The sequence below is a fragment of the Festucalex cinctus genome, chromosome 20 (assembly GCF_051991245.1).
Source record: "Festucalex cinctus isolate MCC-2025b chromosome 20, RoL_Fcin_1.0, whole genome shotgun sequence".
NCBI lineage: Eukaryota > Metazoa > Chordata > Actinopteri > Syngnathiformes > Syngnathidae > Festucalex > Festucalex cinctus.
This window is the reverse complement of record NC_135430.1, coordinates 4,765,515-4,772,029: the sequence shown is the minus strand read 5'-3', so window position 1 is coordinate 4,772,029 and position 6,515 is coordinate 4,765,515.

Genomic DNA, 6,515 nt, shown 5'->3' with positions numbered 1-6,515 from the left:
AATTGTCATGAAATAGCAGCCAATTCCATGACAATTTGCTATGAAGTGAGGTTTGGTATTTTTTTTGTCTCTGAAAAATTCAATCTCTTTCTAATGGGGGTCCTCCAACTTGCATGCTCCCTCTTCCAAGCTCCAGCGGAAGAGTCGAGCACGGGCAGCAATTAACACATCGACAGCAAAACTGCTCTCGCGACTGCAGGCCACAACTCCCATCCAGAGGCATAGTTTGCCATTAGGCAAGTCAGGCAATAGCTTGGGGCCAACATATTTGACACAAACCTTCACTTTCGCAGTGCAGCAATCACAACGGACCATCTCAAATTCCCTGAGTGAGGTGTTCTTTTTTTAAAACCCAACCATATAGTAAGGCTGATTATTTAGTTTTTATTTATTTATTTTTTTGTAAATGATCATGAATAGTAGTAAAGGTTTTATTTTATTATTATTATTTTTAAGACTATGTATAGTAAGGCATTTTTAATAGCATATATCGTAAGGTGTCTTAAAAAAAAAAGTATAGTAAGTAGGGGTGGGAATGTTTGATTGTCTCACAATTTGATTCGATTCCGATTTTTTTGGGCCTGAGATCTGATTAAGAATCTATTTTCGATTCCAAATGATTTGATTGACAATGATTTCTGTTTCATTTTATAGATGAGCAAATATGATCTACTCCAGCCTGACTCGCTAATGCTAATTAGTGCGCTACTCGTGCCACTTTTATCCCTCAAAAGAACGGCTATTCATACAAAATTTATATATTTTTTTGTGTGTAAAAATACCGTTAAGTGGGGTATTTGTTTTTTTTATGCCTCAAGGGCTAGGTGGCGCTGTATATATAATGGAATGTTGTCATAGAGATACCTTCAAGCCTTGACTCTAAACATACATGTCAAGTGTGGGATTTTTTTGGAGCATGTACCGTGGAGTTATTAAGCATATCCTTCATTCACGATATTGCTTTTAATGTCCATAGAGGCTATCAAAAATAAATAAAGTACATGTTTGGATAAGTCTGATGCCAGTGAACATTTTGAGTGGTGGAAAGTAAAAGAATATTCATAAATGACTTAGTTATAACACTTAGAATGAGTTTACATTTTTTGTACAAAATACCGTATGTGGGGTATTTTTTTGTTTTGCCTCAAGGGCTAGGTGGCGCTGCATATATAACTGAATGTTGTCATAGAGATACTTTCAGGCCTTGACTATAAACATACCTGTCAAGTTTGGGATTTTTTGGAGCATGCACCGGGGAGTTATTAAGCATATCCTTTTTCATTGCGAAACGTGTTTACAATTTTTGTAAAAATACCGTAAGTGGGGTATTTTTTTTTCATGCCTCAAGGGCTAGGTGGCGCTGCATATATAACTGAAAATTGTCATAGAGATACCTTCAGGCCTTGACTATAAACATACATGTCAAGTTTGGGATTTTTTGGAGCATGTACCGGGGAGTTATTAAGCATATCCTTTGTCAGTGCGAAACACAAATTTTGATGCCCCGCCCTCATCATATAGTATTTCAAAAAGTCAAGATTTTTCCCCCTGTCGTTGGCTCAGGTCTTGACATGGTCCAGGTGAAGTCTTAACTCAGTCGGATGAAACGTGTAGGAGAAGTGGGCAAAAGTCTGCCCCCTGTAAATGTGCAAAAATCGTCAAAAATGGGACATTCAAAAATTCGTAGCTCACTTCCTGTTCATTTTAGCATATGTGTCCAAGAGACTTTTTTGTAGGTCTCCCTCATACACCTAAAAATATTCGTCGTTCTTGCTTAAACGTACAACCGGGGCTGCTTCGTTAAAAATTTCTAGGGGGCGCTATTGAGTCATTTTTGTAAAAATAGCACAATCAACAATAAAATATTGCTCATTTTACCAGGCCAGATGTGTGTGCCAAGTTTAATGAGTTTCTGTGTATGTTTAGACCCTCAAAACTGGCGTTGTTTTCTTGGCGAACAGTGCTTAGCCACGGCAACAGCAATTCGCGAAAACTCACAAACTTCGTGTTGTGACATCATGAAGGCCGAAACCCTCATCTGAGCAAATATAAGGTAGGTCCAGTTAACGTGTTTGGAGAAAAACGTAGAAGAAAATTCGTAAGAAAAAAAATTGCCACTAGGTGGCGCTTGCAGTTAGATGAAATATAAGTTCGTAGATGTCTTTAGGGCTGGACTCTCATCAAATGTGTGAAATTTTGAGAAGATAGGATCATCTCGGTCAAGTTAATGCAGCTTTTATTGTCACGAAAAATCTTCAGACTTTGCGTCACTGTAGCGGCCACACCCTTTGGCGAAAAGTTACAATATTCAGTGTGGGGCATGATCAACATCTTAAGGCTTTTCTGACCAATTTTCAACTGGATCCCATCAACGAGCTCAACACAGTAGCTAAAAACGTAAAGTATGACATTTATTGTTACCACTAGGTGGCGCTATATGTATAACTGAATTTTATCATATAGATGTTTTCAGGCCGTGACTATTATGTTGCCTGAGAAGTTTGAGATTTTTTGGAGCTTGAACATGGGAGTTATTAAGCATTTTGTCTTTCTGGACAAATGAAATTTTAAAGGCAATTTTTGATGCCCCGCCCCCGTCATATAGTATTTCGAAAAGGCAAGATTTTTTGCCCAGTTGTTCTCTCAGGTCTTGAGATGATAAATGCCAAGTTTGAAGTCAATTGGATGAAAAATGTTTGCAAAGGGGGAAAAAAGCATGACCACAGTGAATGTGCCAAAATAGGCCAAAATTGGACATTAAAAAATTCATAGCTCACTTCCTGTACATTTTATGAAATGGCTTCCACAGACTTTTTTGTGCGTCTCGGGGTGCTACACGTGCCTGCCAATTTTCGTAGCTCTAGGTCAAACGGGCCGGGATTGGTTTTTATTTTTCTACGCTAGGTGGCGCTATAGAGTCGCGTTGTTATGACAACTTCATAATATCAAATTTTTCGCCGGGCCCGAAGAGATTAAGTTTGGTGAGTTTTCGTAAATGTTTAGGCCCTCAAAAATGCGATCGTTTACGGAGAAGAAGAAGAAGCGGAAGAATAATAATTCTTACAAAAACAAAAGGGACCTCGCAGCGGTCGCTGCTCGGGCCCTAATAACAACAGGCAGCAGTATTAAGGAAAATTTGAGCATTTTAAAATGTTCTGAGTTACTAAGTGTTCTTGACACTGATCTGAATATATGACTGGATAGCCGCTAGATCAAGACTTTTGAAGCCGCGAGGCCGCCATATTGCTCATCCCAAGAAACATTTGTTTGTTTGTTTGTTTGTTTATTTCCACAATGCATTCAAATACAGTCAAGAACCTAGTGATACAATTATTTACTGTGGAAAATGGACACCCTCAGAAGCGGCATACGATCCTATACAGTTACAATATTCAAATTGGAGAATATTTGAAACCCTACTTGGTAGAAACAGTATGATTTATGATGTTTGAAATTAGTTAAACATGAACAAGCTGACTTAAGTTTAGACCTTTTACAACTTGACTTAAATACACTTAAAAATTATATGATTGTTTACAGGAGGAATCTTGTATGTTTTTTCAATTAAATCATTATAACTAATTCAACAAAAAATGCCTCTGCCAAATCTAATATTGGGGTCTAAGGAACTGAGCGATAAAAGAAAAAGGTGGTCTTCAAAGCAGCACATACCGTCCACTTATCTGTTTATTTATTTTGTGACTTCTACGGTTTGCCACGAGCGTGTATGGGCTGGCGGCTATCCAGTCATATATATATATATATATATATATATATATATATATATATATATATATATATATATATATATATATATATATATATATATATATATACAGATCAGCCTTGCCCGTTCCTCCTCGGTCCACGGGGCGGCAGTGTTGCTTTCTCCATTGCATGAGAACGAGCTGTTTCTCGTTTAAAATTGGACACTGAAAAACTGAAATCAAGTCTTTATCTGAACGTCCATTATTTGTTTATTTTGCACAAGTCTCGAAACGAAATGCGACCTTAGTTTGTTTCCCTTGAGCTTGTTTTGCCTTCGCTCGAAAGACACTCTTCTTCTGCTGTTAATTTTCTTCTTCTACGCCACTAAGTAGCAGCTCTGATCTGTATGTATTAATGGATAAACACTAGACCAAGACTACTCTCTAAGATCTATGGAACTGAGCCCCTTTTTCTTTTATTGCTCAGTTACTGAGATGTTAGATTTGGCACAAGCATCTTTTGTTGAATTACAGTTGTAATTTTTTAATACAAAAAAAGTGTCCTCCTCCTGTAAACATCATTCAGGATATAATATATACGTCATGTATTTAAGGCAAGTTAAAGTAAAATGTCTTAACTCACTTGTTTATGTTTAACACGTTTAAAACATCATAAATCATCCCCTTACGACTAAGTACTGCCTCAAATGTTTTCCAATTTTAATATTGTAGATGTATATATGATCTATGCCGAGTAGTATTGGTGTATTGTATTGGTTATCCAGTAATATAACAGATCAGAGCTGCTGCTTAGTGCATAGAAGAAGAAAATTTAACATCAGAAGAAGAGTGTCTTTCGAGTGAAAATCAAGAAAACGTGGATCTAAAAAAAAAAAAAAAACACGTGAAAATCACAATTTTATTTGTGTAACTATCTTTGAGACAAATTTCCCCCCATACCTGAAAGCGTTCGAGGCGAAAGTAAACAATCAAAAATATTTGATGATTTTTTTTTTTTTGGGGGGGGGGGGCCCTCAAAATTAATGTTGACCTCCAGCAAACTTGCCTTCTCGCAATTTTGCTTCATTTATTGTTTTTATCTTATTTTATAAGCGTTTCATACAGTTGAGTAGTTCAGCGTATAATTTCATGCCGGGGGGATAGCGTCATAATGTCACGTGCGTTGTGTTACGTCAAGTTATGTTGAATATTTATGAATGAAGAACGCTATCTAGTTTTATACTCGAGTAAGTTGTTTTACTATTCACGGTCTGTTTCTGAGCGGGTCGCCATTGTAAAGGGACGTCACATTGTAGTCAGTCGGTGACGTCGGGGTATTTTTTATTTTTTTTCCAACCGTCTTGTGCGGGCGATGGGCGTGATAAGGGCGGAGTCAGCAGAGCGGAGTGAGCTGGTGGGGGCGTGGCTTCTGTTACACTGCACTGACCCGCTTGCTGACTGCAGTGGATCACTCACATTTTATGAAAAATCCTCAAGAGACAATCTGTCTTCAAAACGTCACTAATATGACATTTAGCAAGTAGTGAGGCCAATATATGAGAGTTTTTCACGTTTGAAAAGCAAGTGTTTTATGCAAATTGCAGCTCCGATATGCAAATGAGCATGCTCACCGCTTCCGTTTGTGTTTTTCTTTTTGAGAGATGGAGGTCATTTTGGAACATGGATGGGTCTGCGATACAAGTATGCGATTGGAAATCTGCTTTTAGACAGGTACGTGTACTTTTTTTACATGCTGCGTGCTTGAGGCGGCGTGTCTGATGGCACTTTATCATTTGTCAGTGCATTTTGACTTGTGCTTGATGTACTTGAACATATCATTCAATGCTTCTCAACATGTGCTTTTTTTTAAATCACAAATTTCATTGAAAAATAAAATATTTAGAAAATCCAAACAACTTAGAAATAAAATAAAAACGTATTTTTCCAAATGTTTTTTTTTTTAAATCTATTAGTTTGATTTTATGTTGCCTACTTATTAAAATAAAATAAATACTATTTGTAACCCCAAAAAAACTTTAAAAGCACATGTGGATGATGAATTGAATGATGTACTTGTGTGGTTGCACGTGTGTTAATGTTGTGCAGTTTTGATGAATTTAGTTTGTCTTTATCGAGAGATGGTTCAGCCATGTTGCTTTTTTTTTTTTTTTTTTTTGGTTGCGCTCATGTAGCGAATGACTTTCCAAAATTGGTCAAATTGTTCGTTTGTTGTCTTGACTCATGTATACGGCTTATGATTGCAGATAGACAAGTTATGATGTGTCAGTAATCACCCAATCAAGTGTCCAAATATTCGGGTCGACTGTCTTATTTCTTGACCATGTGGACATAATTTATTGACAGATGGATGATGTCATGAGTGGACAGTTGAGCCTGTGCATGTTGTTCCGTGTGCTCTGTCGACGTCAACATGCTAATGCTACTTCAAATGCACATAAAAATAGGTTTGAAAAATGGTTCTGCTTTTACTGTTGATTGCACATGCTAACTTTTTGTTAACGGTGTTTAACTGAAGCATTTTAATGACAATTTGGCATCATTACTTACTAGCTGTAAGGTTTTTTTTTTTGGTTTTGGGTTTGCGCTAGGTTAGCATTGGACTTAGCTGCGAGCCCAAATTGTTGTGAGCAGGGTTATTATAGTTTGGGGAATTTTCATTTGATTTTTTTTTTTTTTTAAATTGAGTTAGTTTTAATTAGTTTTCAGGGTGGTTCTGTTTAGTTTTTATTAGTTAATTCATCAATGCTTAGTTTTAGTTCATTTTGTAAACATAAAATGTAGTTTGAG